Genomic DNA, 14,442 nt, shown 5'->3' on the forward strand with positions numbered 1-14,442 from the left:
AGTTCTCTCCTTATTGAGGTCTTGTTAGACATTTGTTAGAGTTTCTCACTCTTTATTTCATGTATTTTAACAGCATTGAATGGTTTCCAACTTAAGGTGATTTGCTCAGGCCTGTCTTCCAGTCTACACTGTTCAGTTGTGTCTCTTGTGTCCATGCTGTAGGTTTAAGTTCAATGACATTTTCCACTTAAAATTTTTATATCTTTCAAGAGAGTGAGAAATCAAGTCAGAGACTGAGAGAAAATATGTGCAAAAGACATACCTGTTAAAAAACTGTTATCGAAAATATGTAAGAACTCTTAAACCTTAACAATAAGAAAACAAACAGCTTGATTTAAAAATGGGCAAATGACTTGAACAGGTATCTCACTAAAGAAGATGTAAAGACAGCAAATAAGTATATTAAAATGTTTCACATTACGTATCATTTGGTTTTCATGTAAATTGAAACAATGAGATACCACCGCACAACTGTTGGAGTGGACAAAATGCAGAACACTGACAACATCAAATGTTGGTAAGGAAGGGGAACAATGTGAATTCTCACTGATTGGTGGGAATGCAAAATGGTACTACAACTTTGGGATATAGTTTGGCAATTTCTTACAAAAGTAAAAATACTCTGAACATATGATCTGACCTTACTACTTACCCAAAGGAATTGACAGGTTATGTCCACACATAATTTGTAGCAGCTTTATTCATAATTGCCAAAACTTGGAAGTAACTAAAATGTCCTTCCGTAAGTGAATGGATACATAAACTGTGGTAAAGCCATAAAATGGAATATCATTCAGTGCTAAAAAGAAATAAGTTCCCAAACTAGGAAAAGACATGGAGGAAACGTAAAGATTAGGAGCAAAGGAGATGATTAGGTGGAGCACAGAGAATTTTCAGGGCAGTGAAACTATTCTGTCTGTGCATGCGTACTCAGTCACTCAGTTCTGTCCAACTCTCTGTGACCCCATGAACTGTAGCCCACCAGACCCCTCTGTCCATGGGATTCTCCAGGCAAGTATACTGGAGTCGGTTGCCATGCTCTCCTCCAGGGGATCTTCCCAATCCAGGGATCAAACCCGAGTCTCTTAAGTCTCCTGCATTGGCAGTGGGTTCTTTACCACTAGTGCCACCTGGGAAGCCAGAAACTATTCTGTTTGATCCTATAATGATGGATACGTGTCATTGTATATTTTGCAAAACCCATAGAATGTGCAGCATCAAGAGTAAACTCTAATATAAACTGTGGGTGATAATGATGTGTCATTGTGGGGTCGTTGATTGTAACAAATGTACCACTCTGGTGCGGGATGTTGATAATGTAGGAAGCTTGTGCGTTTGTATGTGTGAGCAGAAATTTTTATTCAACATGATAAGAGGTTTCAGGGTAAGAGGTGCAGGGCTGTGCTGCTACTCAAAAATGTTCCCAAATATCCAGGTCTATTAGGTCTTCTTGCTCCATAAATTTTTGTCCTCATTTCCCAAGATGGGTGTGTGCTTCGAAGCATCATGCAAGCATTCCAGACAAGAAAATGTGTGAAAGTCAAAAGGGCCTTCTGTCAGTGAGGTTTTCTTTTTACTCAGGGGAAAAATGTCTCCCCAGGAACTTCTGCTTTAGTCTCTTTGTCCAGGAGAGTGCCACATGGCCTCCTGTCGCTGTAAGAGAAGCTGGGAGAATATTTCTTTTTCTAGCTTCCTTAGTAGAAGAAGGAAAGTAAAAGGGAGGTTAAGGAAGTCAATCTACAGTATTTTCTACAGTGGTCTTGCACATCATTAGATTTCTTTAAGTATTTTGAAATACTGATATGTAGGTTCTTTTTGAGTGGATTGATTTTTTTTTTTTTATTTTAGATTTTCATCTTGGGCCTTCATTGCAGAGTGCAGGCTTTCTCTAGTTGTGGTGTGTGGGCTTCTCGTGGCACAAAGCTTTCTCTTTGTGGCGCCCAGGTTTCCCTAGTTGCAGTGTGCTGGCTTCTCTGGTTGCCACACGCAGGCTTAGTTGCCCCACAGAATGCAGCTCTTAGTTCCCTGATTAGGGATTGAACTCATGTCCCCTGCATTGGAAGGCAGATTTTAAACCACTGGACCACCAAGAAGTCCCAAGTTTGGGGGGAGGGTGGTGTTTTATTTCTCTCTCTCTCTCTCTCTCTCTCTCTCTGTGAAATCACTCCTCCTTGTCAATGGCCTCAATCTGTTCCCCAGCCTACAACTTAAAAGAAGTGGGTCTTCGAGTGTTGGGACAGGATTCTATGTTGCGGTATTACTGCAGTCTTCACTTATCCGTCACCAAGCTTGGATGGCTGTTTAAATGTTTGTACCAAAGTTATGTCTATGCCCTCTTTCTTCCCTTGAACCTAAACATCCTATAAGCCTAGCACAGTAGACAGCAGTAGCCAGCAAGTTTCTTTGGAGTAACTATTATATTATGAGCTGGAGCCTAACTTTAGTTCCTCCTTTGACACAGTGCTTTTTTCTCAATCTTAGCCTGCAGGTGCCACACTTCTGATTACTGTTATCTGTTTCTAGACCCAGAACCAGTATATCTGTTTGTTATTCGGTGTTATTGTTCCATTTCAAGTTCTCTGAAATGATTTTCTTGTTTAAAAACATTTTTTTAAATTATTTTTTTGCCATACTGCATGGCATGAGGGATCTTCTTTCCCCAACCAGGGACTGAACCCTCACCCCCTGCAGAGGAAGTGCAGACTCTTAACCAGTAGACCACTAGGGAAGTCCTGCTTTCCTTTGTTAAATATACAGTTTAACCACATCTCTTTGGTTTTTCTCTTCTTGTATTTTGACCACCATGTCAATGTGTTTGAAATAATGTGTTAATGTGTGAACTAACCAAGCCAACTGTGACTTAAGTTCTTGATCACAAAACTCTTTTGTATGGTTTTCTGTTTGTTTGTGCAATTAAATCATCATAGTACATTTATGAGATATTTAAAGATGCAGACAGTGTACTTTTATATTCCTTAAAAGGCTTAATGGTACTCAGTGCTGAACTGTAAAGATAGATGCATAGAGGTGACAATCACTGAAATTATGGGTAATAGAATATTGGGTTCTTGTTAACTCTATTGAGAGTTTTAGAGAATTTCCAAAATATCTCAATAATCACCTGACCTAGTGATTTAAAGAAGCAGCTGTGGAATCAAACAGACCTGAGTATAAAGTCTTGTTCTGCTATTATTAGCCAGTATGAATGTGGAAAAGTTTCTAAAATTCTCTAAACTTCTGATTCCTTACCTAAAAGAAAATGGATCTAATAATAGTACTGACCTCATAGAATTGTGACAGAAATAAATGAGACACAAGTAAAGCTCTTAGCACAGTGCCTGGCGTGTAGCAAATCAGTTACAGAGGCTACCTGTTACTAATTTACTAGAATTAATAAATTAATAGTAATGTATTTATAACAGGTAATCTCTATAGCTGTTATTTTTCTGGCCATTCACAAAAAGTTAAATTATATTCTTTTCTAAATTTCTTTTTTCATAATGTAGATCCAGTATAGCCAAGGTCAACATGGCTAACCCAAGATAACCAGCAAGTCAACTTTTAATTATAATCTGCGCCAACAGCACATGCCTTCTTTGTACTTTTGACTATTGACTATGACTTTATTGCAGGATTTTCTGAGAACTGCTACCCACCTAAGGTCAAATTCTTATCAGTGTTGTGCAATTAATAAGTCCCATGATCATCAAATTAGAAAGGCCAGTTTTAATTTCTTTTAACTTGTCAATCATTGTAGACTCTCTTCTCCCATCTCAGCTTTGCCAGTTCTCTGGTTTCTGGCACTTTCCATTCTGTGTCATCTGAAAATGTTGGATGCCTGGTCAAGAAAAACAAGTCTTCACTGAATAAAAAAAAAATTAATTGTACTGAAGCTGAAGATTAATGTCTTTCTTCTCCACTGTACTCCCCCTCCAAAGTGTTCAAAACCTTAGTTAGTCACTTCATGCACAAGTCATGCATTCTGATCAGAGACATGCAGTGGGCTGCAGGACTTTGACCATGATGTCATCCCATAATTCTAAGCAACTTAAAGAAGCATTATTATGTAATTTGCCTCCTAGCTATCACAATAACACTTTACTAAGAAGCAGAAATAACCATTTGTTTCTTTTTTCCCCATCATAGTAGCTATCATCAAAAAATCACAGTAGTTATGAAATAATTGGCAAGTTATTTCTGTCAAGTGTGAAAACTGAGTAGGCAATGCAAAATGAATCTTTTGGGGGAATTTTTAATTTATTTTTCAGTTAAAATATATGAAATGGTTTTGAATTGATTTTGAGAATAGAAAAATCTAGCTAGGTACCTAATAAAGGGATAAAATAATTTCACTATTTTTTTTTTTTTTGACAGGTTTCCCTACATCTGAGTTGAATTAATCCTTTTGATTATTTTAACCAGTTACATCAGAAAACTTGTCTTTGCCATTCTGCCTTTACTCATTCCCACCCCCACCCAACTCTGTGATGACTGTCCATGTACAGACTAGGCTTTTTTAAAATGGTGCTGTCATCTGCTGCATTCGTCTGTTCAGTGGGTTTTTCATATACATATTTAACTTTTTGAACCCAATCCCAGTAGAGGGACTGGGGGTATTTCCAGCACACCAAGCAATTCACCAAACACACCAACTGGATGTCCTACAGTTCAACAGAATTCTGACACAATCTACCTGGAGATGGCATCAGGCTCCACGAGTTCAGGGCTCAGTCCCACCAGACTGTCCTCCACTTCAGGTGCCAATTGCAAGTCCAGCCTTCTGACGTACAGGCTGTAAATCTGAATTTCCCACAAGGCCCTCCTGGGGGTTGATTAATTTGCTAGAATACCTCATAGAACTCAGATAAATATTTTACTTATTGCATTACCAGTTTATCATAAAAGTCATGTGTTAAAAATGGCTATTCTTATCCCAGCCTTGGAAGTTCTAGTTTAGTACACCTGGAAGCACCCCTGAGTGAATTTGAGCCTAGAGTCTTCATGCAACCCTTTGAGAAACACTGTCATGGTGTCCATCAAGAGATTAGCAAAGGATAAGCCAAGGATAATTCCCAGGGAGAGATGACTTAGTGGACTGTCAGCAGAGATGCTCGTGGCCATTGTAAGACTACTGAAGGGGAGATCCGGGTACCTCAACAAAGCAATTCACCTCTTAAAATATCAGATCCTTTCACTTCTGCTAGTAAGTTCTCCTCATATGGGAATAGCTCCTGTCAGGATTCTGTTTTGCCTTTTATTCTGGGAAAATTTACAAGAGGAACATCAGTGGGATGAAATTATAACCACCCTGCATCCTGCTTTAGCTAGTCTTGACACTGCATCCAAGTACCATCTCCCTCCTCTATCAGCCTTTCGAACTGAATTCCTCTCACTTTGCACTTTTGCAAGTCTAAGTAACTTACCTGGAATGGTGACTCAGACCATCTTCTTTGAGTGGTCTGATCCTCTGGCCATAATGTCCCTCTCAGGCTTTGCTTTCCCCATCTGTTTAATGACAAAATTGAATGAAGGAACCATGAGAGATGCCCTAGTGGATCAACTAGATTGCCAAATCTGTTCTTCCTGGTCTCACTATATAACTGTAGTTCTTCCTCTTTCTAATCAGGATAATTATTCCTGACAGTATGTTGATTCCTGTATTTGACTGCAGTTCTCTTGGTACAAGTGTGCTGAAATGACTAGACAGCAGCCATAACTTAAAGTTTAGTGGGATTCAAGTCACATCCCCTGGTGGGAGCCTTCTGATTCTGGTAACAGACTCCTCTAGACACAAAGAACCTAAAATTGGAGTGTTAGAAAGCACAGAATTCTGGGGAGGGATCAGTGGGAATGACAGTAAGTGGGGCTGTTCCTTCTTCCATATCCTGGTTCTGAAACCTTGTATTCTATCTATTGGAAACATAGCGCCATACAATAATTGATATTTTTGATTTAGGTTAGACACTATGATAATCACATGCACCACCTGGAGTTCTGGCCCTTGAGGGGGGTTTCTTTTATCACCGTCTTTTAGGACTACTCCTGAGTGGAGCTGTTATGCAATCACAATCATTTTGGCTTGCACCCACATATAAAGTTGACCAAACCATGAACCTAGTTTGGCATTTTTTTCCCTCCATTACTTGGTCAAAATGAAAGCATCATTGTGAGCTGAGAGAGAGGCACTGGAACAGTTGATGCTGGCCATTCCTGGGAGACTATCAAGATGAGCCATCAGCAGCCACACTTCCCGCAACTGGGGAGTCTAGAATGATAAGCCATACATAGCATTCCCTCTGCCATCATTCTCACCAAATCTGTTCCTCCTTCATGCCTCTTCTTTTGGTGACACCATCATCCATCTAAGTAAAGTGGAAGTCATTCTTGACTCTTCCATAAATTTTGCCACTCCATCCTAAATGCATTCAACCACCAATTGCTTTTTAAAAATTATTTTATTATTATTTTTATCGGAGTATAGTTGCTTTACAATGTTGTGTTAGTTTCTGCTGTACAACGAAGTGACTCGGCTCTGTGTGTACATATACCCCTCCCCCTTGGCCCTCCCTCACATGCCCCCCCCATCTAGGTCACCACAGATCATCCGAGCTGAGTTTCCTGCACTCTACAGGAGTTCCCACTAGCTGTCTGTTTCACACATGGCAGTGCACATATTTCAGTCTCAGTCTCCCAGTTCATCCCACCCTCCTGCCCCGGCCTGTGTCCACACTTCCATTCCTTCCTTCTGCATCTCTATTCCTGTCCTGCAGATGGATTCATCTGCATCATTTTTCTAGATTCCACATACATGCATTGATAAGAGTCTATCATGCAGAGTAAAGTAAGTCAGAAAGAGAAAAGCAACCACCAATTATTGATTGCTATTTCTCTAGATGTTTATACACTCTGTCCCTTCTTCTCTGCCTCTGGCTGAAGCAGTTGGAATGTACAGATCTGAACTTAAAAAAAACACTACATCCTCATTTTAAAAAGCAGATTAATGGGGGGGGCGGGGGGCGGCGCGGGGGGAGGGCGGGGCAAGACAGGCAGTAGAAAAAATTTAGAAAATTAATGCAATAAGAGAGATAGTAGAAGCTTGAAGGTTGTTACAAGTTGGAGTATAGGGAAGTGGCTAAAATACAGCAATATTAATAAGGCAGACTTGACAACCTGGGAGTGAGTGGTAGAGGAATGCAGAATGACTAACTTCTAGGTGTCAACTTGAACAAGGTGGAGAAGGAAAATAACGCTTACTGAATTCTAGGCTCTGTGCTAATTATTTGCACATGTGATCACAGGTGATAGCTAGAGACTTGTATTTCTTGTATTTCACTCATTTTAGGAATTAACTGGCTTGGCTTTGGATTTCTGCATCTAGCTGTCTATCTGGAAAAGAGATGTTTAATTTGGCTGTGAATAAGTATCAGTCTTGCAGATAGCATTCTTTAGTCAACATACATTTTGATTTTTTCATTTATTCTGTATCTGTAGAATCTAATCAGTACCTGGCACACAATAGACACACAATAATTATTTGCTGCACTGAGTTAAACCATTTTAAAAAACCAGTGTTTTAATTGAACTATTAAATATTTACTAACTGATACCATGGACCATTTGCCTCTATGAACCATACATAGGCTGTTAGGAAGCTGAATAGGCAATGTGATCAGGGTACCATTTGGTTCATATCCATCTCCACTTTCCACCATGTTTTCTGGGTTGGAATAAACTCTGAATGTCCAAAGTGGAATCTTAATAACAGCAAAACAGTCACTTAGATTGCTTGGAAATTAGCTTGGATAATTCATCATTGTAGAAGACTTGGTCAGAACAGGCGAAGAGAAATGGAATTTGGCTCCAACAGTTCCTAATAATCTTCCTTAGTTTAATAACATTGCTTAAGTAGAGCCATGGAATGCTAGAATTGGAAAGGGCCTTAGAGACCATAAAATCCAATCTCTTCCTCTTACAATGAGGACACTGAGACCTGGTAAGGCTAAGAAAAGTTATCCAAGGTTTCATAGCTACACAGTGATAGTGTGGGACTCAGAAGCCAGTGCTCTATCTAGGTCAGGAAGCATAAATTGAATGACTAATGCATTTCAGACACTTTGCTACTTTCTGTTGCTACAGAAATCAATCCCCTGACCACTAGTCTCTTATCTGATGGGAGAAAGACACACAATCAGATTTTAACACAACAGATTAAATGGTAGAATATAGATGCAATCATATCTAATTGTTATCATTTGTTGAGCACCTACTAAAATCAGGAGTTGGCCAATTATTTTCTACAGCTTTGTTCATTTAATCTCCCCATGAACTGCTTTATCTATTAATTCCTTTCCACCTCCAGGCTCTGGACTGGAAATATACACTGAGAAGATTTCTTCAAACCAAAAATTCATGTTCAGAGTCCAGGCTGTTCCCTTTGACCCCAAATCTGAAGATATGTACTGCCCAGATTGTGGGAGATCACCAGACCTTTCTCCCATAAATAAGGCCATATGGGAATAATAAACAGCTCTGGGAACCTTCAGTAGGCCAGTATTAGGGGAAAGATCTGCGATCATCCTAGTAGGTGGAGGGACAGCTCACCATGTTTATGATTTCTTTGGGGATCATATAGAAGCATTGTAAGACCAAAAGTTCACATTTAAAGCTATTAAAAGGCCTTTTAAGGTTTACAAGGCACACATTGGTTGGGGTTTCTGACACCCAAGCCATGAACACTGCTTTTACTGCTTCATGGGGATTGACTGCTGAAAACCTATGACAACAGCAGTTTACATTTTGACAGTTCCCTAAATACATCATCATTCCCATGTCCTAAAATGCTTTACAGGAAGGCTGGGCAAATTGGCTGTTAAAATCAAGGAATGTCAATGAAAACAGAATCAAAAAGCCAAGATTTACTCTGTGATTTTTACTGATCCACATGGGGAAAATGTCTTCCTTGTATCCTCAGCCATTCCACTGAACTGATGTCATCTCAAACAAGAAGGTCTCAAGAGGTTGCTGTGTAATGGTTTGCATAATTTTAGTGCTTATCTCCCTAAAACTTTTGCTACCAACACAAGAAATTTATTATATAATTAGCTAAAATGAGTAGCATCTTTAAGAACTTTTATTGTAAGTTCTCCCCTTTTTCACTTGATCATTTATTGTTTCAGTTCAGTCTCCCAGTCATGTCTGACTCTTTGTGACCCCATGAACTGCAGCATGCCAGGCTTCCCTGTCCATCATCACCATTTATTGTTTACTAAGCACTATTTTGGGGCTCCTCAGGTGGCCCTAGTGGTAAAGAACCTGCCTGCAATGCAGGAGACATAAGAGACATGAGTTTAATCCCTCAGTTGGGAATATCCAACTGAGGGATATGGAGGAGAGCATGGCAACCCACTCCAGTTAGTCTTGCCTGGAGAATCCCGTGGATTGAGGAGCCTGACAGGCTACAGTTCATAGGGCTGCACAGAGTCAGACATGACTGAAGCAACTTAACACACTCGCACACAAGCACTATTCTAGGTCCTGAAGAGAAGAAGCAAAGAAGAAATAGTCATAGTTCCTAACTGCTGCTAAGTCACTTCAGTCGTGTCCAACTCTGTTCGACCCCATAGATGGCAGCCCCCCAGGGCTCCCCCGTCCCTGGGATTCTCCAGGCAAGAACACTGGAGTGGGTTGCCATTTCCTTCTCCAGTGCATGAAAGTGAAAAGTTAAAGTGAAATCGCTCAGTCGTGTCTGACTCTTAGTGACCCCATGGACTGCAACCTATCAGGGTCCTCCATCAATGGGATTTTCCAGGCAAGAGTACTGAAGTGGGGTGCCATTGCCTTTTCCAGTTCCTAACTAGACGGTACTTAAGATTCTACTTATGAAAATGAGTGGGTATGGAAAACAAACAGTGATTCTGGTAGTAAGTAAGGTAATGAAGAAGAGAGAAAGGAGGGTAATGGAGTAAAGAGAAGTGTGTGTGTGAATGTATGTGGGGCAAGTGGTGGTGGTGGCTTAGCTGAAGTGATTAAGGAACACCTCTCAGTGATGGAGATTCTAATTCAGAGGAGGGCACAGTTCTATGAGATCTGGGGCAGAACACTTCAATTAGAAGGAATAGCAAGTGCAAAGGCCCTGAGACTAGAAGCAGGAAAGCATTCTTTGACTTTTAATTTTAAGATTGTAGGTTCTTTTTCAACAATAAATATTTTGAAGTTCTAAAGATGTATTTTTGTATAAATCTGACATCTGGAAAGAAGTCATATATAAATAGAAACAAAACCAGAGTAGCTAAGATGTATTAATGGGTTGTAGGGGAGGTGGGGCTAGAGGGCAATTAAGAAAGAAGCAGCCAAAGCTGCATCATAAGGCTATCTAAGGAATCAAGATTTCACTCTCGTTTCACTCAAAAGACATTGGAGGACTTGAGCAAAGAAGACATTGACTTGTTTTATAAAAATCATATGGTTGCTATGTGGATGCTGTGGGGTGACAAGGGCAGGTCAGGGAGGCCATTGAAAAGGCAGGTGAAGGTCCTCAAGTAAGAGATAATGGGAGGTTGGGGTTAGTAGATGCAAACTATTACATATAGAATGGACAAACAACAAGGTCCTACTGTGTAGCTCAGGGGACTATATTCAATATCCTGGAATTAAACCATAATGAAAAAGAATATAAAAATGAACGTATATATGTGTATAACTGAGTCACTTGGCTGTACATCAGAAGTTAACACAGTGTATAAGTCAATTGCATGCATGCTCAGTCACTAAGTCCTATCTCTTTGCTACCCTGTGGACTGTAGCCCACCAGGCTCCTTTGTCCATGGGATTTCCAAGGCAAGAATACTGGAGTGGGTTGCCATTTCCTTCTCCAGGGGATCTTCCCAACCCAGGGATTGAAACTTCATCTCCTGTGTCTCCTGCATTGGTAGGCAGATTCTTTATCACAGAGCCACCTGGGAAGCCCTATAAATCAACTATACTTCAATTAAGAAATGATATCTGGAAGTTAGTCATGAGTTGTAGAACAAATCATTTGGCTTTAATAATAATTCAAATATATTGAACTATATATACACTTTAAAAGGGTGAGTTGTATGGCATGTGACTATCTCAAACTATTAATAAAAATAAAAGTTCAAATGCTAAAAATAAGGTTAATAATAACCCTTTAATAAATAAATAATGATTACTTCCTCAGTGCAGCTGTCCCTGACACTGCCTTTCCCTCCCCCTTCCCTACCAGCAGATAAAACCAATCCCTTCCCAGTGTTCGTGAAGCACTTTGCAGGTGCCTCTCTTGGGAACTTATCAGTTGAGTCATGATTAATGATAAGTTTACTTGCATGTCTCCATGTAATTTACAAGTTATTATAACACAAAGATGTGTCTTATCTGTCTGGGTCTCCTCAACACTTAGTTGTGGACCTGATTTATAACAGGTGCTCAATAAATATCTTAAAGTAATAAATGTGTGGATAAATGAATGAATAAATGTAGTGGCACTGTGTTCAGTATTCTACAAACATGATCCCATAGCTGATTTTAATCCACATACTGTGTAGACTGTCCCAGATTATTGTGGCAAGTCTTTTATTAATTTATTGATTTAATTAATGCAGAATGAGAAGGTGGCAATATAAAGCAGTTGGATATGTATGTTTCCTAAAGATATCATTTTGTCTGAGGGATAATTTTGTAAGCTGAATTTTAAATCTCTGATTTATGGGGTAACAAAAATGCTGTATATAAAGTTATGGATCACCAAAGCAGAACATACTCATCTAACTAGCTGCTATCCCATTGCCAGCAATCATTCTGGAATCCTAAAATGCATCCCTGTGTCACATCCTTGTGAAACCCAAGGTGGACTCTCAGGTGAATGGGTAGCCCAGTGTTGGAAGTGAGACTCAAACCCAGAATTCTCAAAATCTCCAACTGTCTTCAGTCATTTTTAGAAATGGGGATGCTGGCCAAATTCATGCCTTGTTGTAATTCTGATCATTCTTGACAGTATTTAAAAAATAAAACTTTTTATAGTGTAAAACTCCCTATCTCCACTTCTCAACAATAAAAGGGAAAAAAAATCTCATGGGTTGGATTTAAGCAATTCTAGATAAGAGTGGGGTTCCCCAGACATGTGTTCTTATGCAAACCACTTCACAGTGCTGAGATTCATTGCTTCACCTGCAAGGTGAGAATAGTAATGGCTATCTTATAAATTTCAGAGAGGGTTAAAAAAAATATATAGAAAATACTTTGGCTATTGCCTGGCTCTTGAGAGAGAGCTAGTGAATGTCCATCTTCCTGCCCTGCTCTCAACACTGCACATCATGGAAATCTCTCCACACACCTCCAAGCGTAAGCATTCCCTGTGTCCTCAGTTGCATCTTACTCTTGAGCCTGAGAGACAGTGTGGGTTAATGAAAAGGCAATGGACTAGAAGTGGTAACGTTTGACTTGTAGTTCTAACTCTGCTGCTAACCAGTTCTGAAACATTGAATAATTCACTTTGTAAAAGTGAAAGTCGCTCAGATGTGTCCAACTCTTTGTGACCCCATGGACTATACAGTCCATGGAATTCTCCAGGCCAGAATACTGGAGTGGGTAGCCATTCCCTTCTTCAGGGGATCTTCCCGAACCAAAGATCAAATTGGGGTTTCCTGCATTGCAGGTGGATTCTTTACTAGCTGACCCACCAGGGAAGCCCAAGAATACTGGAGTGGGTAGCCTATCCCTTCTCCAGTGGATCTTCCCAACCCAGGAATCGAACCGGGGTCTCCTGCATTGCAGGTGGATTCTTTACCAGCTGAGCTACCAGGGAAGCCCAATTCACTATAAATTTATTTCCTCATTTGTTAAAAAAAAAAAAAAAAGTGTATTGGTGATGGATGGAAAGTAAATTTTTGATGCTGAGCTCCTTGTAGGGTCTATGGAAGTAGAAATGCAGTATTGTATATATGAAACTTATATGATGTTATAGCTCAGTGTTACCTCAATTTAAAAATTATTTTTAAAATAAGTTTATGGGGCTGAATTAATTCTAAGGCCTCCTCCTTGATCTTAATAAGTGTCTGCATTTATGACTACAGTGTCTAACAGAACTAGGCAGCAAAATTTCACTGGAAGTTGTTGGCCATTCCTTTGCTGATCTTCACTGAGAAAATTCCTTAAGAAACTAAACAAAGCAAAACAGAAACAACAGAAAATTATTTTTTTTGCCTTATTGATCATTAAATTTTGTGGTTCAGCTAAGTAGGTTTCCCTTTGCCTAAGTATACCTACAGGCACAGACATATTTATTAACAATTTGAAGTCACACTAAGATTGGATTAGGACTGGCTTATTATTATGCTTGGTTTCACAGTTGCTGACACTAAGTAAGCAGGATTGATGACATCTAAGGGCAGGGTGAGTCCTTGAAATCCAGTTGTGATTCATTCAGATGCCATGTCAGTGTGCTGATAATGGCAGGGAGAAAATTAAAATCAGGAATTTATTCATACTTTAGTTACCCATGGAATTTTTTTTTTCTTTCTTAATATATTGTGGCTGTAAAACTTGTGGAGAAAATAAAATCCTGCTTTTATTTTTAATTTTTCTTCTTTTTTATTGAGGAGTAGTTGATTCATAAAATCCTGCTTTAAAAAATTACTAGAATTAGAATCAGTAAGTTGAATGCAGGAAGTTATTGAAAATAAGGTCAATACATAAGAATTAATTATATTTCTGTATTTAAGATACAAACCAACTGGAAAATGAAAAAATTCAAAAGATATTATTTGGATAACATGAAATCAGCAGTCCCCAACATTTTTGTCATCAGGAACTGGTTTTGTGGAAGACAGGTTTTCACAGACAGGGCAGAAAATGTTTCAGTGGATTGGTACCAGTCTGTGGCCCAGGGGTTGGGGACCCTTGCATTAAATGACATCAGATGTCTAGAAATAAATCTAGCAAAAGATGTGCAAATATTTTTAAGGGATTTTAGAGAAGACCTAACAAAGTAGAGGGATACATTCACAGGCAGATAAGTAGGTAAAAGGAACACAAAGAGAAGCTCCAGACAAAGACCCACACATACATTACCATAACATATGACAAATGTAAATACTGTATATAGTGCAGAAATTTTCAATAACTGTCACTGAACCAAATGGCTATACATATGGAACAACTAAATTTTGACTTCTCCACCTCACCCAATACATAGATATCAGTTCCAGTTAAAATATGTATCTAATTGTTAAGGATAAAGTATGAAAAAAAATGAGAAAGACTAGAGATCTCTTCAAGAAAGTTGGAGATACCAAGGGAACATTTCATGCAAAGTTGGGCACAATAAAGGACAGAAGCAGCAAGGACCTAACAGAAGCAGAAGAGATGAAGAAGAGATGGCAAGAATACACAGAAGAACTTTACAAAAAGATCTTAATGACCCGG

General features: G+C 39.2%; 1 long non-coding RNA gene across 2 annotated transcripts in view; it reads left to right on the forward strand.

The window, feature by feature from the left end:
- LOC101902701 (uncharacterized) overlaps positions 1-14,442 on the forward strand; it is a 145,661-nt gene that overhangs the window by 53,093 nt on the left and 78,126 nt on the right. The gene's annotated exons all lie outside the window — the stretch shown is intronic.

Source organism: Bos taurus, chromosome 5 (assembly GCF_002263795.3).
Source record: "Bos taurus isolate L1 Dominette 01449 registration number 42190680 breed Hereford chromosome 5, ARS-UCD2.0, whole genome shotgun sequence".
Taxonomy (NCBI): Eukaryota; Metazoa; Chordata; class Mammalia; order Artiodactyla; family Bovidae; genus Bos; species Bos taurus.